The sequence below is a fragment of the Somniosus microcephalus genome, chromosome 6 (assembly GCF_052327205.1).
Source record: "Somniosus microcephalus isolate GS21.2 chromosome 6, FLI_Smic_1.0, whole genome shotgun sequence".
Taxonomy (NCBI): Eukaryota; Metazoa; Chordata; class Chondrichthyes; order Squaliformes; family Somniosidae; genus Somniosus; species Somniosus microcephalus.
Window position 1 is genome coordinate 275,727,517 of NC_140992.1, and position 27,449 is coordinate 275,754,965.

The 27,449-nt window shown below is 48.0% G+C and overlaps 1 protein-coding gene across 2 annotated transcripts in view; it reads left to right on the forward strand.

Moving 5' to 3' along the window:
- The window catches only part of bean1 (brain expressed, associated with NEDD4, 1), a 145,518-nt gene that overhangs the window by 56,234 nt on the left and 61,835 nt on the right, over positions 1-27,449 (forward strand). The gene's annotated exons all lie outside the window — the stretch shown is intronic.

Sequence of the window (27,449 nt, forward strand, 5' to 3'; positions counted from 1 at the left end):
CGAGAGGTTCGGGGGGTTTATCTATAGAATAACAGATACCCGGAGTGGGTTACAGGCTGGAATCTAATCGAGGGGTTTGGGGGGTTTATATATAGAATAATGGATACCTGGGAGTGAGTTACAGGCTGGAATCTAATCGAGGGGTTCGGGAGGTTTATATATAGAATAACAGATACCCGGGAGTGAGTTATAGGCTGGAATCTAATCGAGGGGTTTGCGGGGGCGGGGGGGGCGTTTATATATAGAATAACAGATACGTGGCACTGAGTTATCTGTTATTCTGTATATAAACCTCTCAGGTGGATGTAACTGATCCCGTGGCACTATTTCGAAGAAGAGCAGGGGAGTTCTCCCTGGTGTCCTGGGGCCAATATTTACGTCTCAACCAACATCACTAAAACAGATTACCTGGTCATTATCACACCGCTGTTTGTGGGATCTTGCTGTGCACAAATTGGCTGCCACGTTTCATACATTGCAACAGTGACTACTTGGGAAAAGGTACTTCATTGACTGTGAAGCGCTTCGGAATGTCCTGAGGTCGTGAAAGGTGCTATATAAATGCAAGGCTTTCTTTCAATATACTTTCTTGCAATATTCACTCAGAGGGCGGTGAATCTTTTAAATTCTCTGCCCCAAAGGGCTGTGGAGGCTCAGCTGTTGAGTATATTCAAGACAGAGATCGACAGATTTTTGGACACTGAAAGAATCAAGGGATACGGGGATCGTGCAGGAAAGTAGAATTGAGGTTGAAGATCAGCCATGATCTTATTGAATGGCGGAGCAGGCTCGAGGGGCCAAATGGCCTACTCCTGCTCATATTTCTTATATTCTTATACAATTCCTCAATTATTTTTTTTTTAATGTAAAACAGCATGAGAAGGGATGAAAATGGTTAACAGTGTCTCTAAGCCGTGCTCCTTGGGAACTTGCAGTGCTGCTCTTCCTATTCCGTTCATATAAACCAACAAGGACAGTAGACAGGATACAATTGGCGCAGTTTATTGAGACAGTAAAAAGGCAAGTTATTGTTAGACGCAGCCCTGGTATGCTGCTGTGCTGAGACCAAGCTCGGTAGCAGGCATTGTGAGGCCTCTTTCAATAGGCTTCGCTCCGCGCGCTGCTCAGTAAGATAACTCGCTGTTTCATCCACAGTAACATCTTCACGGTATAGCAGGCGCATCAAACAGTGAAATACCCCCCAGTCCAAAAATATGAGCAGGTGCAGAGTTCGAACTGCGACCCATGGCTCACCTCCGGCCTGGAATGTTGCCAATCCATGAAGCCCGAGTGACTCGGGTCTATCATAAGAACATAAGAAATAGGAGCAGGAGTCGGCCATTCGGCCCTTCGAGCCTGCGCCCCCATTCAATGAGATCATGGCTGATCTTCTGCATCAACTCCATTCACCGGCCCTATTGCCATATCCCTTGATGCCCTCACTAGTCAGAAATCTATCGACTTCTGTTTTAAATATACCCAATGACTGAGCCTCCACAGTCCTCTGGGGTAGAGAATTCCAAAGATTCACCACCCGCTGTGTGAAGAAATTTCTTCTCATCTCAGTCCTGAATGGCTGACCCTTTATCCTGAGGCTGTGGCCCCTGGTTCTAGACTCCCCAGCCAAGGGAAACATTCTCCCAGCATCCACCCTATCAAGCCCTGTAATAATATTGTATGCTTCAATGAGATCCCCTCTCATTCTTCTGAATTCAAGAGAATACAGGCCTAGTTTACTCAATCTCTTCTCATACGACAGTCCCGCCATCCCAGAAATCAATCTCGTGAACCATCGTTGCACTCACTCTATGGCAAGTATATCCTTCCTTAGGTAAGGAGACCAAAATTGTACACAGTACTCCAGGTGTGGTCCCACCAAGGCCCTATATAATTGGAGTAAGACTTCTTTACTCCTGTACTCAAATCCTCTTGTAATGAAGGTCAGCATACCATTTGCCTTCCTAATGGTTTGCTGCACCTGCACATTCACTTTCAGTGACTCATGTACAAGGACACCCAGGTCCCTTTGAGCATCTGCATTCCCCAATCTTTTACCATTTAGGAAATACTCTGCCTTTCTGTTTTTTTTACCAAAGTGGATAACTTCACATTTATCCATATTATATTCCATCTGCCATGTTCTCACCCACTCACTGAGCCTGTCGAGATCCCCTTGAAGCCTCTTCACATCCTCTTCGCAACTGACACTGCCACCTAGCTTTGTATCATCAGCAAATTTTGAAATGTTACATTTAGTCCCCTCATCCAAATCATTGATATAGATTGTGAATAGCTGGGGCCCAAGCACCGATCCTTGTGGTACCCCACTAGTCACAGCCTGCCATCCTGAAAAAGACCCGTTTATCCCTACTCTTTGTTTTCTGTCTGTTAACCAATTCTCAATCCATGCTAGTATATTACCCCCAATTCCATGTGCCCTAATTTTGTTCACCAACCTCTTGTGTGGGATCTTATCGAAGGCCTTCTGAAAATCCAGATACACCACATCTACCGGTTCCCCTTTGTCTACTCCACTAGTTACATCCTCAAAGAACTCCAATAGGTTTGTCAAACAGGATTTCCCTTTCATAAATCCATGTTGACTCTGCCCAATCTTATTATTAGTTTCTAAGTGCCCAGTTATTGCATCCTTTATGATAGATTCCAGCATTTTCCCAACTACTAGAGGCTAACAGGTCTGTAGTTCCCCATTTTCTCTCTCCCTCCTTTCTTAAATAGCGGGGTTACATTTGCTATCCTCCAATCTGCAGGAACCGTTCCAGAACCTATCGAATTTTGGAAGATGACAACCAATGCATCCACTATCCCAATGGCCACCTCTTTCAAAACGCTAGGATGTAGGTCATCCGGTCCTTGGGATTTATCGACTTTTAGTCCCATTAATTTTGCTAGTACTGTTTTTTCACTAATAATAATTTCTTTAAGTTCCTCATTCTTGCCACACCCTTGGTTTTCTCATATTTCTGGGAGGTCTTTTGTGTCTTCCTCCGTGAAGACAGAAACAAAGTATTTATTTCATTTCTCAGCCATTTCCTCATTCCCCATTATAAATTCTCCCATCTCTGTCTGTAAAGGACCTACATTTACCTTCACCAGTCTTTTCCTTTTCACATACCTATAGAAGCTTTCACAATCTGTTTTTATATTTTTCGCTAGTTTGTGCTCATATTCCATTTTCCCTTTCTTTATCAATTTCTTGGTCCCCCTTTGCTGATTTCTAAAAAGATCCCAATCCTCAGGCTGACCGCTTTTTCTGGCAAATTTATAAGCTTCCTCCTTTGACTGAATACTAGCTTTAATTTCTTTTGTTAGCCATGGTTGGATCACTTTTCCTTTTGGGTTTTTATGCCCTAGAGGAATATATGTTTGTTGCAAATTATGCATTATTTTCTTGAATGTTAGCCATTGTATGTCCACCTTCATACCTTTTAGTGTAGTCTCCCAATCTACCATGGCCAACCTGTCCCTCATACCCTTGTAGTTTCCTCTGTTTAGATTGAAGACCTTAGTTTCAGATTGGACTACATCACTCTCAAACTTATTGTAAAATTCAATCATATTATGATCACTTGTCCCTAAAGGCCCCTTTACCACAAGATTATTGATTAGCCCTTTCTCATTACACAGTACCAGATCCAGAATAGCCTGTTCCCTGGTGGGTTCTTCCACATACTGATCCAGGAAACCATCTCTCATGTATTCCAAGAATTCGTCCTCCACACCATTAGTGGTAATTTGATTTGCCCAGTCAATATGTAGATTAAAGTCCCCCATGATTACCGTATTGCCCTTGTTACATGCACTTCTAATCTCTTGATTGATTCTGTGCCCTACATTACCATTACTGTTTGGCCTGTACACAACTCCCACCAATGTTTTCCGCCCTTTGCTGTTTCATAGCTCCACCCAAATATATCAGTTATATTTTCGTGCTTTTGATATAGTGTAAATAAGGAGAAACTGTTTCCAGTGGCAGGAGGGTCGGTAACCAGACGACACAGATTTAAGATCATTGGCAAAAGAACCAGAGGGGAGATGAGGAGAATGTTTTTTACGCAGCGAGTTGTTGTGATCTGGAACGCGCTGCCTGAAAGGGCGGTGGAAGCAGATTCAATAGTAACTTTCAAAAGGGGAATTGGATAAATACTTAAAGAGGAAATATTTGCAGGGCTCTGGGGAAAGGGCCTGGGGGAGTGGGACTAATTGGAGAGCTCTTTCAAAGAGCCGGCACAGGCACGATGGGCCGAGTGGCCTCCTTCAGTGCTGTATCATTCTAGAATTCTATGATACAGTATATCCTAGACCCTTGTTTGCCGTGCTTGAAATCAGTGGGCCTGGGGGTTTGGGAAAATGCTGCTCTTGGCGCTGTTGCCTCATTGAATAAACCCCCAGTCAGAACCCCAAGATCTGTTCGTGTTGGCAACACAACGTTTGCATGTTGTTGTGAGTGAACATGACCACCAGGCCCTGGGCTGTGCACCCAAGTTACCCACAAAGACCAAAGCTTGGACGCTCCTGAGTCGAGGAAGAACGGCCCGTAATTTCCGACCCCTACGCGCGGTGTACGCTCCCGTAGTGACCGCGCAAGTGCCGGTTTCAGGCATGCAAAGTGCACGCGCTGAAAACCGACACTTCCGATCTATCAAAAATGCTCTTGACAGATCGGACGCCTGCCCTGGAGAAGGGCCTCCGCGGGGGGGGGGGGGGAGTTCCGCTTTCTGCAGAACCTCCGCCCGCTGAAATCCCTTAAAAACCTTACGCCTGGTAAAAGCAGTAAGTGTAAGGCCTGCTTTTACCAGCATAAGAGTTTAAAAAAGTAAAAAAATAATTTTCTTTCAATCATTTATAATGTAAAAATACTTTTAAAAAAGGTTAGTTTATTTGTAGCCCTGTAAAAAACTTTAATTATTTTTTTTCAAAAAAATTAAATTTTTGTTTAAAATATTTAATTTGATGTCATTTTAACTTGATTTAAAAAAAATGTATTTAATGTTGTAGTGTCTTTTTTCAGTGATCCCCATTCATATATTTGAGGGATCTACCTATCATAAGTATGAAGGGGGATTCCCTTCTCCCATTGGCTCACCTGGCCCAGGAACCCCCTGGGATACCGGGGCCTCTGCGCATGCGCACCAGGAGAGGCCCAGGAGCGGAAGTGTCCGGACCTCGGGAGCCCTCAGGTAAGGGCGTAGATATTTTCCCGCTAGGAGGCGTCCGCACGCAGGAAACCTCCTTTCGGAAATTACGGGCCAACATAGCAGTGGCCCTGGGAACGATACCTTTACTGTCTGATAACAGCTAGAGGCAGGTGCGCCAGCCTTCCAAGATTGCCCTGGAGTCTCCAGGAATTGAAGATTAACCTCCAGGACACGGCAGTCAGCAACATTGCATTTATGTAGCTCACAACTACCGGACATCTCAAAGAGCTCTGCAGCCAACAAAAGACTTTTTTTTTAAAGTGTAATCATTGTTGTAATGTAGGAACCGTGGCAGCCAGTACGCGCACAGCAAGCTTCCAATGTGATAATGAGCAGATAATCTGTTTCTGTAATGTTGATTGAAGGATAAATATTGGCCAGGTCATCGGGGATAACTCCCTCTGCTCTTCTTCGAAATAGTGGCTGTGGGATCTTTTACATCCTCCTCAGAGGGCAAATGGGGCCTCGGTTTAACACCTCATATCAAAGACAGAAACTCCGACAGTGCAACGCGCCCTCAGTACTGACCCTCTGACAGTGCAGCGCTCCCTCAGTACTGCCCCTCCGACAGTGCTGCACTCCCTCAGTACTGCCTCTCCGACAGTGCAGCGCTCCCTCAGTACTGCCTCTCGGACAGTGCGGCGCTCCCTCAGTACTACCCCTCCGACAGTGCAGCACTCCCTCAGTATTGCCCCTCCGACAGTGCGGCGCTCCCTCAGTACTGCCCCTCCGACAGTGCGGCGCTCCCTCAGTACTGCCCCTCCGACAGTGCGGCGCTCCCTCAGTACTGCCCCTCCGACAGTGCGGCGCTCCCTCAGTACTGACCCTCCGACAGTGCAGCGCTCCCTCAGTACTGACCCTCCGACAGTGCAGCGCTCCCTCAGTACTGCCCCTCCGACAGTGCTGCACTCCCTCAGTACTGCCCCTCCGACAGTGCGGCGTTCCCTCAGTACTGCCCCTCCGACAGTGCGGCGCTCCCTCAGTACTGACCCTCCGACAGTGCAGCACTCCCTCAGTACTGACCCTCTGACAGTGCAGCGCTCCCTCAGTACTGCCCCTCCGACAGTGCTGCACTCCCTCAGTACTGCCTCTCCGACAGTGCAGCGCTCCCTCAGTACTGCCTCTCGGACAGTGCGGCGCTCCCTCAGTACTACCCCTCCGACAGTGCAGCACTCCCTCAGTATTGCCCCTCCGACAGTGCGGCGCTCCCTCAGTACTGCCCCTCCGACAGTGCGGCGCTCCCTCAGTACTGCCCCTCCGACAGTGCGGCGCTCCCTCAGTACTGCCCCTCCGACAGTGCGGCGCTCCCTCAGTACTGACCCTCCGACAGTGCAGCACTCCCTCAGTACTGACCCTCTGACAGTGCAGCGCTCCCTCAGTACTGCCCCTCCGACAGTGCTGCACTCCCTCAGTACTGCCCCTCCAACAGTGCGGCGTTCCCTCAGTACTGCCCCTTCGACAGTGTTGCTCTCCCTCAGTACTGCACCTCCGACAGTGCGGCGCTCCCTCAGTACTGCCCCTCTGACAGTGCAGCACTCCCTCAGTACTGCACTGGGAGCGTCAGCCTAGATTTTTGTGCTCAAGTCTCTGGAGCGGGACTTTGACTCAGACAACCTTCTGACTCAGAGGCGAAGCTGCTGCCCACTGAGTCACGGCTGACATGGAGAAATCAGAGGGAGCATTAAAAGGAATTGTGAGTTTCTATTTCATCTTCTTTGATCACTCTGATTTATTAGCTAATAGAAATACATGAGAGAGAAGGCTGTTTGAATCATCCAATCGGGTGACGAAGAGTCTGTTTGCTTTCCGATTGGCCGTGGGAAGGCGGGGCGCCATGAGGATTGACGTTTGTGGGGACCAATGGCGGGAGCGTGGGGGCGGGGCGGTCGGAGGTGGGAGGTCATGGAGGTAGGTCGCAGATCGGCCATGATCTCATTGAATGGCGGAACAGACTCAAGGGGCTCAATGGCCTCCTCCTGTTCCTATGGTAACAGGCTCGAGGGGCTCAATGGCCTCCTCCCTTTGCTATTTTCTTCCTTCCCATGATAAAACCTCCAGGAAATTCTCCAACCAGAATTGGCGACCCTGGGGTGGTGGAGGGAGGGAGGGAGGGAGGGCAGGGGAAGGCGTTCGCAGCCGGCTCACACGGTTTGCAAAGTCAGGGTGCTGTTGGATGTCATGTCAATCAAGCGATGTCAGGAATGGCCTTCTCGCAAAGATGGTTTCCTCTCAAAGGTGCTCTGCATCTCCATGGTAACCGGTGACGTCAGCAGTAGCCAGCTAGCTGATCTCAGACATCACAGTGTGGCATTAATGGATATGTAATTGGCTTCTTGGCCCCGTCGCGGACTGCAATGTTTCCGATTTGTCTGTGTGTCCTGCTAATGGCTCATTAGAAGCACACTGTTCTGCCAACGGAAGCTCTTTTGTTTCTTTCTCCTCGAGGTTAGGTTGAACGTTTCTGTAATTTTCCTTTGCTGTATTAGGATTTTCCTCCGTACAGTTTTAACACTTGCCTTGCCCGTCCTGTCCCCTCCCCCTCCCCCAACCCAGTCATCACATCCTCACTCTCGACAGTATGGAAACTAGAGTGAGCGAGACGCTGTCGCACACTTCCAGTGGCGATAATCTGCCGTCCAGGCATCAGTTTGGCTTCATAACAAATCAACCAGTTTTTTTTTGTTCAGTGTCTTGATGCAGTGATTAACTGCACTGTCATCTCACAGTCCAAGCAGTAGCAGAGAACATAAGAACATAAGAACATAAGAAATAGGAGCAGGAGTAGGCCAATCGGCCCCTCGAGCCTGCTCCGCCATTCAATAAGATCATGGCTGATCTGATCCTAACCGCCAATCCACTATCACAGAACCATCTCCTGAATCTAACAGAATTAGACACCCGAAATAGGAGCAGGATCAGGCTACACGGTCCCTGGGCCCGCTCCGCTACCCACAGGGCCATGACCGATCCGAACCTAGACTCATGTCCAAATTCCTGCCCGCTCCCCGTAACCCTTAATTCCCTTTACTTCTAGGAAACTGTCTATTTCTGTTTTAAATTTATGTAATGATGTAGCTTCTACAGCTTTTTGGGGCAGCATATTCCAGAGGATCAGAGGGACCTTGGAGTGCATGTCCACAGATCCCTGAAGGTAGCAGGACAGGTAGATAAGGTGTTTAAGGAGGCATACGGGATACTTGCCTTTATTAGCCGAGGAATAGAATATAAGAGCAGGGAGATTATGCTTGAACTGTATAAAACACTAGTTAGGCCACAGCTAGAATACTGCATGCAGTTCTGGTCACCACATTACAGGAAGGATGTGATTGCGCCAGAGAGGGTACAGAGGGGATTTACAAGGATGTTGCCAGGACTGGAGAATTTTAGCTATAAGTAAAGATTGGATAGACTGGGGTTGTTTTCTGGAACAGAGGAGGCTGAGGGGAGATTTAATTGAGGTGTATAAAATTATGAGGGGCCTAGATAGAGTGGTTAAGAAGGACCTAAATCCCTTAGCAGAGAGGTCGATAACCAGGGGGCATACATTTAAAGAAATTGGCAGAAGTATTCGAGGGGAGTTGAGGAGAATTTTTTTCACCCAGAGGGTGGTGGGGGTCTGGAACTCACTGCCTGAAAGGGTGGCAGAGGCAGAAACCCTCATCACATTTAAAAACTACTTGGATATTCACTTGAAGTGCCGTAACCCACAGGGCTACGGACCAAGTGCTGGAAAGTGCGATTAGGCTGGAGAGCTCTTTGTCGGCCGCACGGACACGATGGGCCAAATGGCCTCATTCTGTGCCGTAAATTTCTGTAGATTCTATGATTCTATGAGTAGCCCTGAAGGATGGGGTTATGAGATTAAAAAACTGTTGGCCTCAGTATATTAAGAGAGATGTTGGCGTCCATAGGTGTCAGCCGTGGCTCAGTGGGTAGCATGTTTGCTTGTGTGTCAGAAGGTTGTGGGTTCGTCCCCCACTCCAGAGAACCGAGCGTTTAATCTAGGCTGACACTCCCGGCGCAGTACTGAGGGAGTGCTGCACTGTCGGAGGTGCCGTCTTTCCAATGAGACATTAAACTGAGGTCCCGTCTTCCCTCTCAGGTGGGTGTAAAAGATCCTGTTATAAATCTCATCATTCATCAAGAAACTACTTATGAAATAACACTGGACGGCCAGCTGGTGGCGCCGTCTAAGGAGTCTAAATACTCGGGCGTGGGCCCAGCTTGCCAGGGACATTTTGTAAGACAAGGAGCTAGTGAAGTATAACTAGACCTCCATGTTCTGAAACAAGTTGATTAAAGCCTTGCTTTATACTCAAACCAAGTGTGTAGTGAGTTTTATTACGTCAGATCCCGTGGCACTATTTTGAAGAAGAGCAGGGTGAGTTATCCCCGGTGTCCTGGGGCCAATATTTATCCCTCAATTAACAATCACTAAAACAGATTATCTGGTCATTATCACATTGCTGTTTGTGGGAGCTTGCTGTGCGCAAATTGGCTGCCACGCTTCCCGCATTACAACAGTGACTACACTTCAAAAGTACTTCATTGGCTGAAAGGCACTATATAAACGTAAGTCTTTCTTTCTCCATATGCCCTCGATACTCTGACTCAACAAAAAATTACACCCGCGGTACTGGCAATTAGCCCAAGTGCTCTTGGATTAAAAGATGGCAAAATTAGCCACCCTTTCCACTCCTAATCATTATCCCCTGGGAACGGTGCACGGGAAGGCCGTGAGAAGGTGGTTGCACTCGGTTGTGTCGCTCCCCGCTGGTGCGCACCACCTTTACACTTTTTCACCAAACAGCCTACTTGACACATGCAGGAGTCTCCCGAGCGAGCTGATGAGAAATCCACAGTGTTTGTTTGCCCAACATGACGGGAGGGTGCACACATTCTACATCGGATTACATCGGATATACAGCAGAGAAACGGGCCATTCGGCCCAACCAGTCCATGCCGGCTTTTATGCTCCACTCGAGCCTCCTCCCGTCTTTCCTCATCTAACTCTATCAGTGTAACCCTCTATTCCCTTCTCCCTCATATGCTTGTCGAGCCTCCCCTTAAAAGCATCTATACAATTCGCCTCAACCACTCCCTGTGGGAGCGAGTTCCACATTCTCACCACTCTCTGGGTAAAGAAATTTCTTCTGAATTCCCTATTGGATTTCTTGGTGACTATCTTATATTGATGGCCTCTAGTTTTGCTCTTCCCCACAAGTGGAAACATTCTCTCTGTATCCACTCTATCAAAACATTTCATAATTTTAAAGACCTCTATTAGGTCACCCCTCAGCCTTCTTTTTTCAAGAGAAAAGAGACCCAGCCTGTTCATCCTTTCCTGATATGTACACCCTCGCATTTCTGGTATCATCCTTGTAAATCTTCTCTGCACCCTCTCCAGTGCCTCTATATCCTTTTTATAATATGGTGACCAGAACTGTACGCAGTACTCTAAGTGTGGTCGAACCAAGGTTCGATACAGGTTTAGCATAACTTCCCTACTTTTCAATTCTATCCTTCCAGAAATAAACCCTAGTGCTTGGTTTACTTTTTATGGCCTTGCTAACCTGTGTCGCAACTTTTAGTGATTTGTGTGTTTGTACTCTGAGATCCCTTTGTTCCTCTACCCCACCCAGACTCGCTCCCTCCAAGTGATACGTGACCTCCCTATTTTTTGTACCAAAATGTAATACCTCACATTTATCTGTGTTGAATTTCATTTGCCAATTATATGCCCATTCTGCAAGTCTTCTTGTAATTTGTAATTCTCCCCAAGGAACACAGCCCATTTATCTCAGCCCAGGAAGCTTTGGCACAGGCTTAGAGTTTTCTCCTTTCCCGGCCAGCCTCCCACCTCCCACCCTCCATAAACTTGAGCTTTTCCAAAACACTGCTGCCCGTGTCCTAACTCGCACCACGGGGGTGATTTTAACCCAACTCGCTCAGCAGATACCTGGCGGGCGGGCAGTTAAAATCGCCCGGGCTCTTAGCTGTCCGAAAGCCGCCATGATCAGCAACGTCTGCAATTTTACCCTGCTCTCCTGAGCAGGCAGCAAGGACAGACGCCCGGAGCCAATGGGGTCCTTCTTTACATGTGCGTGCTGCGGCCCGATGACATCACTGAGACCCGACTGTAATTTTAACTCAGGCCTGAGCCGGGGGAATCCACCCGGAATTAAAATCGGGGCCAACCATCACCCCTTGTGCTCGCTGACCTACATTGGCTCCCGGTTCACCCAAACCTCGATGGTGAGTTCAGCCACCTGAACTTACCATCTAGACATGCACAAGAATAATGCCCCATTTAGGGGAGGGCTACCCCATGGGCAAGGAGTCAACACCTTCAGGTGACAAAGGAGTGCGACAGAATTGGCACTGAAAAAAAGTACTTGCGTTCCAACCTTGCTGTCGGTGCGATTGCTGTTTATTGATCTTATTGACGTCTGGAGGATGAAGAAAAATGATTCCCTGCAGAAACTGCTTCTGGGAATTAGCATTTTGTACAACAACAACAACTTGCATTTATACAGCACCTTTAACGTAGTAAAACGTCCCGAGGCGCTTCACAGGAGCGATTATTAAACAAAATTTGACACCGAGCCACATAAAGAGATATTAGGACAGGTGACCAAAAGCTTGGTCAAAGAGGTAGGTTTTAAGGAGCATCTTAAAGGAGGGCAGAGAGAGGCAGAGAGGTTTAGGGAGGGAATTCCAGAGCTTAGGCCCAGGCAGCTGAAGGCACGGCCACCAGTGGCAGAGCAAAGGAAATGGGGGACGCACAAGAGGTCAGAATTGGAGCGTAAAATGTGGGTGTCAAAGGATTAAGGAGGCCAATGTCATGGGCGACATGACATCATTGGGTACACGTTGATCTCCTTACTTATGCGCAACTCAGAATATTTAATTGTTTCTCTCTGTAATCCCTTGTAACTTGCAACCTAATTGAAGTCCTCCTCCCACGACCAGGTAGATAACCTCACCCAACCCTCCGCTGTTGGCAGAAGGCGAACTAGCTGGACCTTGGTCCTCTCTCATCTCGCAATTGGTACGTTCCTATGAGGGTTCTGATGTCTGGGAGCAGTGTACGGAAAGTTAGAGCACCTTTGGGGAGAGGAAATTGCGCGGTGGGTGGCGGGGGTGCGGTGGGGGGGAAGGTTGGCGGGGTGGGTGGGGGTGGGGGGGGAGGTTGGCGAGAGGAGATATTTCAGCTGACACCCACTGATCACAAGAACGGTAGAAGGTTGAGTATTGAGCGCACAGTGTCGATTCTGGAGACTGAAGACATTTGGAATAGCCCCCCAGATTCTCACCAACTTCTACCGGTGCACCATCGAGAGTATCCTGTCCGGCTGCATCATTACCTGGTATGGCAACTGCACCGCCACAGACCGCAAGGCTCTACAGATGGTGGTGAAAGCTGCACAGCATACTATAGGAATTAAACAACCTGCTGTGCAGGATATCTACCCCGAGAGGTGCCGGGGGAAGGCCCTGCGAATCATTAAAGACGCGAGCCACCCCAGCCACAACCTCTTCGCTCTGCTCCCGTCCGGTAAGAGATACTGAAGCATATGGTCTCGTACCAGCAGGTTTCGAAACAGCTTCTACCCCCAGGCCATAAGACTCATGAACGAATAATTTATTATTATTTATTACTGTTTTATTTATTATTACTGTATTTCTATTAGTATTTTTATCATTGTTATGCCATATTTATTCCAATGTTGGGAGGACTCGTAAAAATCAACATTTCATTGTGCAGTACACACGTTTGCTGCATATATGACAAATAAAATTGAATTGAATTGAATTGAATTGAATTGATTCCTGCGCTACTCAATTTCGGGCTGTTTCATTCAGGCCTCAGATGACAACGTAGGGGAGGGCGTGCTTAATCAGATTATCAGATGACAGAAGAGAAGAGCGAGGGAGAAAAAAAAATCCTGCCGTAAATTCAAAGGACAGGCGTAGCTTTCCTGAACACCTCAAGGTCACAGGATGAATTTCAAAACCGACTGAAAGTTTATCTTCTGCTCTGGAAATCCCATTTAAAGAAGCTTTCTCCCGCACACTGCCAATATGGATTTGTTGGGCATATTATGTTACAGCAATTACATCATTTCGGATGTTATGTGATGTGTTGGTAATGAGTCTATTCACAGCCAGCAATGAGCGTAATATCTGGGCAGAATGACATTATCACTATAATCAATCTCACTGCTGCGGGTGTAATTTTCTCAGCTTTGTTGCATTGCCAGTAGGCTGCTCTCGCACTTCCTGTGATGTGGCAATAATGTCTAGCAGAAAAAAAACAGGCTGCCTCTTCATTATTTTGCTTTTTGTGCTGATCAAAGTGATGGATGTCAACACTGAGAAAGGAATATTTTAGCACCCGGGCAACCAGCCAGGCAACATCCGATCAGATATAGCACGGGTGAGATATAGAGTGAAGCTCCTTCCACACTGTCCATTAAATGCTCCCAGGGCAGGTACAGCACGGGGATAGATACAGAGTAAAGCTCCCTCTACACTGTCCCATCAAACACTCCCAGGGCAGGTACAGCACGGGTTAGATACAGAGTGAAGCTCCCTCTACACTGTCCCATCAAATACTCCCAGGGCAGATACAGCACGGGTTAGATACAGAATAAAGCTCACTCTACACTGTCCCATCAAACACTCCCAGGGCAGGTACAGCACGGGTTAGATACAGAGTAAAGCTCCTTCTAAACTGTCCCATCAAACACTCCCAGGGCAGGTACAGCATGGATTAGATACAGAGTAAAGCTCTCTCTGCACTGTCCCATCAAACACTCCCAGGGCAGGTACAGCACTGGTTAGATACAGAGTAAAGCTCCCTCTACACTGTCCCATCAAACACTCCCAGGGCAGGTACAGCACGGGTTAGATACAGAGTAAAGCTCCCTCTACACTGTCCCATCAAACACTCCCAGGGCAGGTACAGCACGGGTTAGATATAGAGTAAAGCTCCCTCTACACTGTCCCATCAAACACTCCCAGGGCAGGTACAGCACGGGTTAGATACAGAGTAAAGCTCCTTCTAAACTGTCCCATCAAACACTCCCAGGGCAGGTACAGCATGGATTAGATACAGAGTAAAGCTCTCTCTGCACTGTCCCATCAAACACTCCCAGGGCAGGTACAGCACTGGTTAGATACAGAGTAAAGCTCCCTCTACACTGTCCCATCAAACACTCCCAGGGCAGGTACAGCACGGGTTAGATACAGAGTAAAGCTCCCTCTACACTGTCCCATCAAACACTCCCAGGACAGGTACAGCACGGGTTAGATACAGAGTAAATCTCCCTCTACACTGTACCATCAATCACTCCCAGGGCAGGTACACCACGGGTTAGATACAGAGTAAAGCTCAAATAACAACAGAAAATGCTGGAAATACTCAGCAGGCCAGGCAACATCCGTGGAGAGAGAAACAGAGTTAACGTTTCAGGTCTGGGACCCTTCATCAGAACTGGAAAAAGCTGGAGATGTAACAGATATGAAGCAGGTGCAGAGACAGCGGGGGCGGGGGGGGAGGTTAGGAGGGGAGGAAGAAATAGAAAGAACACCCTGTACTTTTGTAAGAGGCAGGAAAGATAAAATGTTGCAAATGGGAATGGCAAAAATCATACTGCATGAAAAATGGGGGCAGTGATAATTATCTGAAATTGTTGAACTCAATGTTGAGTCCGGCAGGCTGCAAAGTGCCCAATCGAAAGATGAGGTGCTGTTCCTCGAGCTTACGTTGAGCTTCATTGGAACAATGCAATAGCCCGAGGACAGAGAGATCAGAGTGGGAGTGAAGCGGTGAATTAAAGTGACAGGCGACCGGAAGCTCAGGGTCACCCGTACGGACTGAACGGAGGTGTTCCGCAAAGCGGTCGCCCAATCTGTGTTTGGTCTCCCCAATGTAGAGGAGACCGCATCATGAGCAGTGAATACAGTATATTAAATTGCAAGAAGTACAAGTAAATCGCTGTTTCACCTGGAAGGGGTGTTTGGGGCCCTGGACAGTGGGAAGGGAGGAGGTAAAAGGGCAGGTGTTGCATCTCCTGCGCTTGCACGGGAAGGTGCCAGGTGAAGGAGCAGGGCTGTTTGGGGTGATTGAGGAGTGGACCAGGGTGTCGCGGAGGGAGCGGTCCCTTCGGAATGCTGAAAGGGGAGGTGAGGGGAAGATGTGTTTGGTGGTGGGATCACGTTGGAGGTGGCGGAAATGGCGGAGGATGATCCGTTGAATGTGGAGGCTGGTGGGATGAAAGGTGAGGACAAGGGAAACCCTATCATGGTTCTGGGAGGGAGGGGCAGGGGTGAGAGCAGAAGTGTGGGAAATAGAACGGACACGGTCAAGGGCCGTGTCAACCACGGTAGAGGGGAATCCTCGGTTGAGGAAAAAGGAAGACATGTCAGAAGCACTAGTATGGAAGGTGGCATCGTCAGAACAGACGCGGCGGAGACGGAGAAACTGGGAGAAAGGAATAGAGTCCTTACAGGAAGCGGGGTGAGAGGAAGTGTAGTCCAGGTAGCTGTGGGAGTCGGTGGGCTTGTAGTGGATGTTTGTTGAAAGCCGATCGCCAGAAATGGAGACGGAGAAGTCAAGGAAGGGAAGGGAAGAGTCGGAGATGGACCATGTGAAGGTGAGGGCAGGGTGGAAATTGGAAGTAAAGTGAATGAACTTATCCAGTTCAGGGCGAGAGCAGGAAACGGCACCAATACAGTCATCGATGTACTGGAAAAAGAGGTGAGGGAGGGGACCTGAGTAGGACTGGAACAAGGAATGTTCCACATGTCCCATGAACAGGCAGGCATAGCTAGGGCCCATGCGGGTTCCCATAGCAGCACCTTTAAGTTGGAGGAAGTGAGTGGAGTCAAAGGAGAAGTTGTTCAATGTGAGAACAAGTTCAGCCAGGCGGAGGAGGGTGGTGGTGGATGGGGACTGGTTGGGCCTCTATTCAAGGAAGAAACAGAGCGCCCGAAGGCCGTCCTGGTGGGGGATGGAGGTGTAGAGGGATTGGACGTCCATGGTGAAAAGGAGACTGTTGGGGCCAGGAAACTGGAAACTGTTAAAGTGACGGAGGGCGTCGGAAGAGTCGCGAATGTAGGTGGGAAGAGACTGGACAAGGGGAGAAAATATAGAGTCGAGATAGGAAGAGATAAGTTCCGTGGGGCAAGAACAAGCTGAAACAATGGGTCTACCAGGGCAGTCCTGTTTGTGGATCTTGGGAAGGAGGTAGAAGCGGGCTGTGCGGGGTTGGGGGAATATGAGGTTGGCGGCCAAGGAGGGAAGATCTCCAGAGGAGATGAGGTCAGTGACACACTTGGAAACAATGGCTTGATGTTTGCTAGTGCGGTCATGGTCCAGGCGGAGGTAGGAGGAGGTGTTGGAGAGTTGGCGTTCAGCTTCCGCAGGGTAGAGATCGGTTCGCCAAACAACAACAGCACCACCCTTATCAGCAGGTTTAATGATAATGTTAGGGTTGGATCGGAGAGAATGGAGTGCTGCAAGTTCAGCGGGAGTTAGGCAGAGTAAAGCTCCCGCTACACTGTCCCATCAAACACTCCCAGGGCAGGTACAGCATGGGTTAGCTACAGAGTAAAGCTCCCTCTACAATGTCCCCATCAAACACTCCCAGGGCAGGTACAGCACGGGTTAGATACAGAGTGAAGCTCCTTCCACACTGTCCCATCAAACACACCCAGGGCAGGTACAGCACGGGGTTAGATACAGAGTAAAGCTTACTCTACATTGTCCCATCAAACACTCCCAGGGCAGGTACAGCACGGGTTAGATACAGAGTGAAGCTCCTTCCACACTGTCCCATCAAACACTCCCAGGGCAACTACAGCACGGGGCAGATACAGAGTAAAGCTTACTCTATATTGTCCCATCAAACACTCCCAGGGCAGGTACAGCACGGGTTAGATACAGAGTGAAGCTCCTTCCACACTGTCCCATCAAACACTCCCAGGGCAGCTACAGCAGGGGGTAGATACAGAGTAAAGCTCCCTCTACATTGTCCCATCAAACCGTCCCAGGGCAGATACAGCATGGGGTACATACAGGGTAAAGCTCCCTCTACACTGTCCCAGCAAACACTCCCAGGGCAGGTACAGCACAGGTTCGATACAGAGTAAAGCTCCCTCTACACTGTCCCATCAAATATCCCAGGGCAGGTACAGCTAGGGTTAGATACAGAGTAAAGCTCCCTCTACACTGTCCCATCAAACGCTCCCAGGGCAGGTACAGCATGGGTTAGCTACAGAGTAAAGCTCCCTCTACAATGTCCCCATCAAACACTCCCAGGGCAGGTACAGCACGGGTTAGATACAGAGTGAAGCTCCCTCCACACTGTCCCATCAAACACACCCAGGGCAGGTACAGCACGGGGTTAGATACAGAGTAAAGCTTACTCTACATTGTCCCATCAAACACTCCCAGGGCAGGTACAGCACGGGTTAGATACAGAGTGAAGCTCCTTCCACACTGTCCCATCAAACACTCCCAGGGCAACTACAGCACGGGGTAGATACAGAGTAAAGCTTACTCTATATTGTCCCATCAAACAGTCCCAGGGCAGGTACAGCACGGGTTAGATACAGAGTGAAGCTCCTTCCACACTGTCCCATCAAACACTCCCAGGGCAGCTACAGCAGGGGGTAGATACAGAGTAAAGCTCCCTCTACATTGTCCCATCAAACCGTCCCAGGGCAGATACAGCATGGGGTACATACAGGGTAAAGCTCCCTCTACACTGTCCCATCAAACACTCCCAGGGCAGGTACAGCACAGGTTCGATACAGAGTAAAGCTCCCTCTACACTGTCCCATCAAATATCCCAGGGCAGGTACAGCAAGGGTTAGATACAGAGTAAAGCTCCCTCTACACTGTCCCATCGAACACTCCCACGGCAGGTACAGCACGGGTTAGATACAGAGTAAAGCTCCCTCTGCACTGTCCCATCGAACACTCCCAGGGCAGGTACAGCACTGGTTAGATACAGAGTAAAGCTCCCCCTACACTGTCCCATCAAACACTCCCAGGGCAGGTACAGCACGGGTTAGATACAGAGTAAAGCTCCCTCTACACTGTCCCATCTAACACTCCCAGGGCAGGTACAGCACGGGTTAGATACAGAGTAAAGCTCGCTCTACACTGTCCGATCAAATATCCCAGGGCAGGTACAGCACGGGTTAGATACAGAGTAAAGCTCCCTCTACACTATCCCATCGAACACTCCCAGGGCAGGTACAGCACGGGTTAGATACAGAGTAAAGCTCCTTCTAAACTGTCCCATCAAACGCTCCCAGGGCAGGTACAGCATGGGTTAGATACAGAGTAAAGCTCTCTCTGCACTGTCCCATCAAACACTCCCAGGGCAGGTACAGCACTGGTTAGATACAGAGTAAAGCTCCCTCTACACTGTCCCATCAAACACTCTCAGGGCAGGTACAGCACGGGTTAGATGCAGAGTAAAGCTCCCTCTACACTGTCCCATCAAACACTCCCAGGGCAGGTACAGCATGGGTTAGATACAGAGTAAAGCTCCCTCAGCACTGTCCCATCAAACACTCCTTTTAAGTCTGTGTGTCCCAGTTATGCTTATTATAAATCACTGGACACAGACCACAAGAATAACTTTTAACAGGTCTTTACTATTCGGAGGTCAGGGCTGAACTGCCCAGTAAATCACTACACAACGCTTATATACCGATATGGTCACCACCGGTACTACAGTATACAGCAGCCAAGAGAAAGTAGTACATCTCTTAAGGTAGTTCTCTTAAGGTGGAACAGGTTACATACACCACAATCCTCCCTCTTTAGCTTAACAGTTATATCCCCATTTAACATAACATAATAACATATAGATTATATATATATACAACTTCATGCAAAACAGTTCAAAGATTCAGTCTCTGAGGAGGCCTCCTGATTCGAGTTGGATAACGCCTTTCAGGGGTCTCTGATTCTCGTTGCTGGGGTGACTCATCTAGTTGATCTCTTATGGATTGGACATCATCATCAGGTACATTCACTTCTGAGGTAGATGCTTCAGGTTCACTAACTTCTTCCATGGTTGTCTCTGCCGTAACCCTGGGTTCGACCCTTGTTCTCGATTCTACCAGTTGGTCAGCATGACGCCGTATTACATTTTCACCAATATCTACCGTGTACATCAGGGGTCCTTGTCTGGCCCGAATTGTTCCAGATTGCCATTTCTCGTTTTTATAGTCCCGGGCTAACACTGGTTGTCCTATTTCGAAACTCCGAGTGGTCTTGTTATTTATATGCTGGAACTGTTTGTTTTCAACTTCCCTCCGCACATTTGGTTTTAACAAGTCCAACCTGGACCGCAACCTCCTGTTATAGAACATCATGGCAGGACTTTGGTTTGTCACTGCATGAGTGGCGTTTCGATATGCCAGTAGGAATTTGTCCACCTTGTGTTGTAGTGGAATCTGATCTTCGCTCATGGCCTTTATTGCTTTTTTGAACGTTTGTACAAATCTCTCGGCCAACCCGTTTGTAGCCGGATGATATGGGGCAGAGGTATAATGTTTCACCCCATTCTTCTTCATGAATTTCTGGAATTCTTCTGACACGAACTGCGGTCCGCTGTCTGAACATATTTGTTCTGGCAATCCATTTCTTGCAAATATCGTTCTTAGCACCACGATCGTCGTTTCCGAGGTAGTGGTAGTCATCTTAATCACTTCTGGCCATTTAGAATGTGCGTCCACCGCAATTAAAAACATGGGAGTCCATGAATGGACCAGCAAAGTCAATATGTACACGTTGCCATGGGGTTGAAGGCCATTCCCATGGATGCAGCGGTGCAATTGGAGGTGCATTTTGCACTTTTTGGCACCCTGAGCAGCTTTTCGTCAGATCCTCTATCTGTTGGTCGATACCCGGCCACCACACATAAGCCCTAGCAAGGCTTTTCATCTTGACTCCCCCCAGATGACCTTCATGCAGTTCCTTTAGAACTCTCTCTCTTAACTTAGGAGGAATAATCACCCTTGTTCCATACATCAATGTTCCTTGACAGACGGACAGCTGTTCTCGTCTTGCTGAGAATGCCGGTAACAGTGGATCACCATGTGCTGGCCATCCCTTCACTGTCACTTCGTAGACCCGGGACAGTGTCGGGTCGTTCCTGGTTTCTCTTTCAATACTTGCATTGGTGACTGGTAAACATTCGATGATGGTCGAGTGAAATAACTCAACAGGGTCAACCGTCGGTGCCTCCTCCTCTGTAGGTAGTGGCAGGCGCGACAGCCCATCAGCATTACCATGCTGCTTTGTACCTTTGAATTCTATCTGATATTGATGTGCCCCTAGGAAAAGGGACCATCTCTGGAGTCTCTGTGCTGTCATCACCGAAACACCCTTCTTAGGGTTAAAAATGGATACCAACGGCTGGTGGTCTGTCAGAAGCGTAAACTTTTGGCCCTGCAGGTAATGATTAAACTTCTTTACTCCCCACACAAGGCTGAGAGCCTCCCTATCTATCTGAGCATAGTTGCGCTCAGCAGAGGTCAATGATCTGGATGCGAACGCAACTGGCCTCTCCAGGCCATTTGGCAACTTGTGTGAGAGTACTACCCCAATACCATATGGAGAAGCATCACAAGCCAAACGAATAGGCAGCGTTGGGTTGAAGTGAGCCAACACTTCCTCTGAGGTGATCAATGCCTTGCTTTTGCGAAAGGCCCTCTTACAGTCCTCGCTCCACTTCCATGGTACTCCCTTCTGCAAAAGAACATTCAGCGGGTGCAGCACCGTGGATAAATTTGGCAGAAACTTATGGTAATAGTTAATCAACCCTAGGAACGACCTCAACCGGGATACGTTATCCGGAGCGGGAGCCTTCACAACAGCTTCGATCTTGTCAGGAGACTTATGAAGCCCCTCCTGGTCAATGACATGACCACAGTACGAGATCCGCTTCTGAAAGAACTCACATTTCTGGCGATTAACTCGAAGTCCATATTCTTTCAATCTGGTGAGCACCAGTTCCAAATTTGCAAGATGTTCCTCGTCATCATCTCCTGTAATCAGAATATCGTCCAGGTAACATTGTGTGCCTGGAATTCCCTGTAATACCTGCTCCATGGCCCTCTGCCAAATTGCTGGAGCCGATGCCACTCCAAAAACCAGTCTATTATACCGGTACAAGCCTCTATGCGTGTTGATCGTGAGATACTGGCGTGACTCTTCCTCAACTTCCATCTGTAAGTACGCCTGCGCCAGGTCTATCTTGGTGAAGTGTTTCCTGCCAGACAACGAAGCGAAGATATCCTCAATCCGCGGAAGCGGATACTGCACCGTGTGAAGCACCGGATTAACAGTGATCTTGAAATCTCCACAGAAGCGAACCTTCCCCGGTTCCCCTGGCTTGTTGCTCGATGAACACTTCATGACGGGAACAATGGGCGTGGCCCACTCACTCCAGTCTACCTTAGACAGTACTCCTGAACGTTCTAGCCCTTCCAGCTCAGCTTCCACAGCAGGTCGTATCGCATAAGGTACCGGTCTAGCTTTGAAAAATTTCGGGTTTGCATGTTCTTCAACCTTGATGTTTGCCGTAATTCCTCTCAGTGTTCCCAGTCCCTGTTGGAACACCTCTTTAGCATCGTCCAATATTCTGGACAATCGTTTAGGTTTGACATCTTTTTTACCGGAATCTACCATTAGTGCTTTTAAGGAATGCCAGTCCATATTTATTTTCCTAATCCACTCCCGTCCCAGTCGTGGTGGACCTCCCTCAGGTAGCACATATAAGTCCATTCCTCGGCTTTCTTTGCCCTTGTGGACCATCTTTACCTCTATCTTCCCGATGGGGTATACTCTTTGCCCCGTGTATGTTTTCAATACAATCTCCATATCCCGTAGGGGAATATGTGGGAATAACCTTTTGTAATCTTGCTTATTCATGACCGTCAATGCCGATCCAGTGTCCAATTCCATCTTCACTTGGACTCCTGCTATCTGAAGTGTGACCCAGATTGTTTGGAGGTCTGCTTCATTACCAACATTGTGTACTCTTAGACTACCCAGTTCATTACTGCTGGAGTCTGAATTTGGCTTCTGTTCATTTGAACTGTTCTCTGTCACCTTGTGTACCTTTCTGTACTTTTCCTGCGGTGACTTTTTGTTGCTGGTCTTCTTTCCTGACCGGCATACTTTAGCTATGTGACCAAGCCTGCCACATTTTCTGCATTCCTGATTTTTGAACCAGCACTGGTTCTGATCATGCGTTGTCTTTCCACAACGATAACATTTTACTGTACCCAAGACCATTTGATTGGTGCTGAGTTCTGGTGACCGTAGCTGCATTTCCGCAGTGCCTCTCGCTGCGGCTTCGTGCGATGCTGCAATAGTGACAGCTTTATCAAGCGTAAGATCATTCTCCTCAAGCAGTCGCTTTTGTGTTCCTTCTTTTAACAATCCACACACAAATTTATCTCTCAGCGCATCTGCTAGTCCTGTTCCAAACTGACAGTACTTTGATAGCTTACGCAGTTCAATTAAAAATTCAGCGTTGCTTTCGTCTTTCAGCTGCGTCCTTCTGTAAAATTTAAATCGTTCCACTATCATCAGCGGCGTGGGGTTTAAATGATTTTTCAGGACAGTAACAATATTCGCGAAAGTCTGATCCGCCGGTTTATCTGGTGATAGAAGGTGCTTCAATAGCCCGTATGTCTTCGCACCCATTGAGCTTAATAAGGTTAGTGCTTTCTCATCATCTGGTACCTTATTTGCTTTACAATAAACTTCCATGCGTTCTACATACGTGGTCCAATCTTCGATATCGCTATCAAAGGTATTAATGTTCCCATGTTTAGGCATCCTTGCAAGTTTTTTAAAATTTTCTCTTTCTCAAAATGGCGGCTTCCCGCGCTTGTCTTCTTCCCCCGCCTACTAAAATGGCGGCTTCCCGCGCTTGGCGGTCTTTCCCGCGCTCGTCTTCTTCCCCCGCCGACTACAATGGCGGATTCCCGCGTTTGCCTTCTTCCCCCGCTGGCTGCAATGGCGATTGCCGTGCTGCTGCCGTTCTCGCCTCCCCAGCGGTTCTCAATTCCCCGACGCTACTTTTACTCCCCCTCGGTTCCCGAGGGCATTCACGCTTCCCCTGCTGTTGCGCCTCTCAGCCCCGCATGCAGCCCGGTCCTTTACACCGGCTGCGTTTGAGTTCTCCGCGGCTCTCGTGCCTTGAGCTGCCCCAGTCGCTGCACCTCTCGGCCTCGATTGCAGCCCGGCCCTTTTCACCGGCCGTGGTCGAGTTCTCCGCCCTTTTTCCTCCGTTTTCCCTCCCCCACTCCACAGTCAACGCGGCCGACTTTCTGCTCGTGTCGCTGATCGGCTTACCCACCACCGTGGTAGAAGGGATGATCACTGCCTGTCGCTGATGGAGGGCTTCGTGGTCAGAATTTTTCTTTTTAACCCGGGTTCTCGATGCCTCCCGTGCGATGGTGCTCAGCAGGATGATGAGGGCAGATGCCTCTTCTCGACGCCCGTTCTGAGGACGAAGCTGCCTTGGATGTAAAACTGCCGCAGGGTAAGATCGGACTCGTCGCCACTGTTAAGTCTGTGTGTCCCAGTTATGCTTATTATAAATCACTGGACACAGACCACAAGAATAACTTTTAACAGGTCTTTACTATTCGGAGGTCAGGGCTGAACTGCCCAGTAAATCACTACACAACGCTTATATACCGGTGTGGTCACCACCGGTACTACAGTATACAGCAGCCAAGAGAAAGTAGTACATCTCTTAAGGTAGTTCTCTTAAGGTGGAACAGGTTACATACACCACAACTCCCAGGGCAGGTACAGCACTGGTTAGATACAGAGTAAAGCTCCCTCTACACTGTTCTATCAAACACTCCAAGGGTAGGTACAGCACAAGTTAGATACAGAGTAAAGCTCCCTCTACACTGTCCCATCAAACACTCCCAGGACAGGTACAGCACGGGTTAGATACAGAGTAAAGCTCCCTCTACACTGTCCCATCGAGCACTCCCGGGGCAGGTACAGCACGAATTTAAATAAAGGAAACTACGATGGTCTGAGGAGCGAGTTGGGCAGGGTTGATTGGGGAATGTCACTCAAAGGGTTGACAGTGGATAGGCAATGGCAAACATTCAAAGACCGAATGGATGAACTATAGAATTTGTTCATCCCAGTTTGGCATAAAAATTAAACAAAAAAGGTTACTCAACCGTGGCTAACAAGGGAAATTAGGGATAGCATAAGATCCAAGGAGAGGACATATAAATTGGCCAGAAAAAGCAATAATCCTGAGGATTGGGAGCAGTTTAGGATTCAACAAAGGAGGACAAAGGGATTGATTAAGAAAGGGAAAATAGAATATGAGAGTAAGCTATCAGGGAACATAAAAACTGACTGTAAAAGCTTTTATAGATATGTGAAGAGAAAAAGATTGGTGAAGTCAAGCGTAGGTCCCTTGCAGTCAGAATCAGGGGAATTTATAATGGGAAACAAAGAAATGGCTGACCAACTAAATTCATACTTTGGTTCTGTCTTCACAAAGGAGGACACAAATAACCTCCCAGAGATGCTGGGGAACATAGGGTCTGATGAAAGGGTGGAACTGAAAGAAATCAGTATTTGTAGGGAAATGGTGTTAGGAAAATTGATGGGACTGAAGGCCGATAAATCCCCAGGACCTGATAATCAACATCCCAGGGTACTTAAGGAAGTGGCCCTAGAAATAGTAGATGCATTGCTGGTCATCTTCCAGAACTCGATAGACTCTGGAACAGTACCCATGGATTGGAGGGTAGCTAATTATACCCCACTATTCAAAAAAGGTGGTAGAGAAAAAGTGGGGAATTATAGACCGGCAAGCCTGACATCGGTAGTGGGGAAAATGCTAGAGTCTATTATAAAAGATGTAATAGCAGAACACTTGGAAAGCAGTGACAGGATCGGACAAAGTCAACATGGATTTACAAAAGGTAAATCATGCTTGACTAATCTACTGGAATTTTTTGAGGATGTAACTGGTAAAATAGATAAGGGAGAACCAGTGGATGTGGTGTATTTGGACTTTCAGAAGGCTTTCGATAAGGTCCCACATAAGAGATTAGCATGCAAAATTAAGGCACATGGGATTGGGGGCAAGGTATTGACTTGGATAGAGAATTGGTTGGCGGACAGAAAGCAAAGAGTTGGAATAAACGGGTCGTTTTCCGAGTGGCAGGCAGTGACTAGTGGGGTACCGCAAGGATCGGTCCTAGGACCCCAGCTGTTCACAATATATATTAATGATCTGGACGAGGGAATTGGATGTAATATCTCCAAATTTGCAGACGACACAAAGCTGGGTGGGAGGGTAAGCTGTGAGGAGGATGTCGTGAAACTCCAGTACGATTTGGACAGGTTGGGTGATTGGGCAGAAACATGGCAAATGCACTATAATGTGGATAAATGTGAGGTTATCCACTTTGGTGGCAAAAACAGGAAGGCAGATTATTATTTGAATGGCAATAGATTGGGAGAAGGGGAAGTGCAAAGAGACCTGGGTGTTCTTGTGCACCAGTCGCTGAAGGTAAGCATGCAGGTGCAGCAGGCGGTTAAGAAGGCAAATGGTATGTTGGCCTTTGTAGCAAGAGGGTTCGAGTACAGGAACAAGGATGTCTTGCTACAGTTGTACAGGGCCTTGGTGAGACCGCACCTTGAGTATTGTGTGCAGTTTTGGTCACCTTATCTGAGGAAGGACGTTCTTGCCATGGAAGGAGTGCAACGAAGATTCACCAGGCTGATACCTGGGATGGCAGGAATGACGTATGAGGAGAGATTGTGTCGATTGGGAGTTTAGAAGATTGAGAGGGGATCTCATCGAAACCTATAAAATTCTGTCGGGCCTGGACAGACTAGATGCAGGAAGGATGTTTCTGATGGCCGGGGAGTCCAGAACCAGCGGGCATAGTCTGAGGATAAGGGGTAAGCCATTTAGGACAGAAATTAGGAGGAATTTCTTCACCCAGAGAGTGGTGAACCTGTGGAATTCTCTGCCACAGAGGGCGGTGGAGGCCAGTTCATTAAATATATTCAAGAAAGAGTTGGATATATTTCTTAAGGCTAAAGGGATCAAGGGATATGGGGAGAAGGCAGGGACCGGGTACTGAATTTGGATGATCAGCCATGATCTCATTGAATGGCGGAGCAGGCTCGAAGGGCCGAATGGCCTACTCCTGCTCCTATCTTCTATGTTTCTATGGGTTAGATACAGAGTAAAACTCCCTCTACACTGTCCCATCAAACACTCCCAGGGCAGGTACAGCACGGGTTAGATACAGAGTAAAGCTCCCTCTACACTGTCCCATCAAGCACTCCCAGGGCAGGTACAGCATGGTGTTAGATACAGAGTAAAGCTCCATCTACACTGTCCATCAAACACTCCCAGGGCAGATACAGCACGTGTTAGATACAGAGTAAAGCTCCCTCTACACTGTCCCATCAAACACTCCCAGGGCAGGTACAGCACGGGTTAGATACAGAGTAAAGTTCCCTCTACACTGTCCCATCAAACATTCCCAGGGCAGGTACAGCACGGGTTAGATACAGAGTAAAGCTCCCTCTACACTGTTCCTTCAAACACTCCAAGGGCAGGTAAAGCTTGGGTTAGGTACAGAGTAAACCCCCTCCTACGCTGTCACATCAAGCATTCTCACATAAGCTATAATATGGACCTACCATAAAGAAATTGTATCAATTCCTCATTTGATAGGGATAGACAAATATTGTTTTTTAAGACATATAAATAATCAAATTGGATCCCAGTACAAGACCCAGATAATAGGACGAAGCTAAATTTACAGTGGCATTTTTAGCTAATTTTCTAAAATATTTTGTCGCAAAATGAGAGAGTGAGAGTTGCTGGTGGGATTCTCAACGGGCGTGTTAAGTACACTGCCGGGTTTTTTTCTTTGTTGTTCTCGGTCAATCACAGGATTTCAGTCAATGACAGGGGATCAAAATGCAGAGGCCCAATGCCAACTTCCACCGGAAGTACAGTTTAACCTTGTTGACGTAAGAAAACTCACTAAATACTTGGTTGAGTATAAAACAAGGCTTTAATCAACCATGAGATTCTAGTTACATCACTAGTTCCTGGTTACAAAAACGTCCTGGGCAAGCTGGGCCCACGCCCGAGTATTTATACTCCTTGG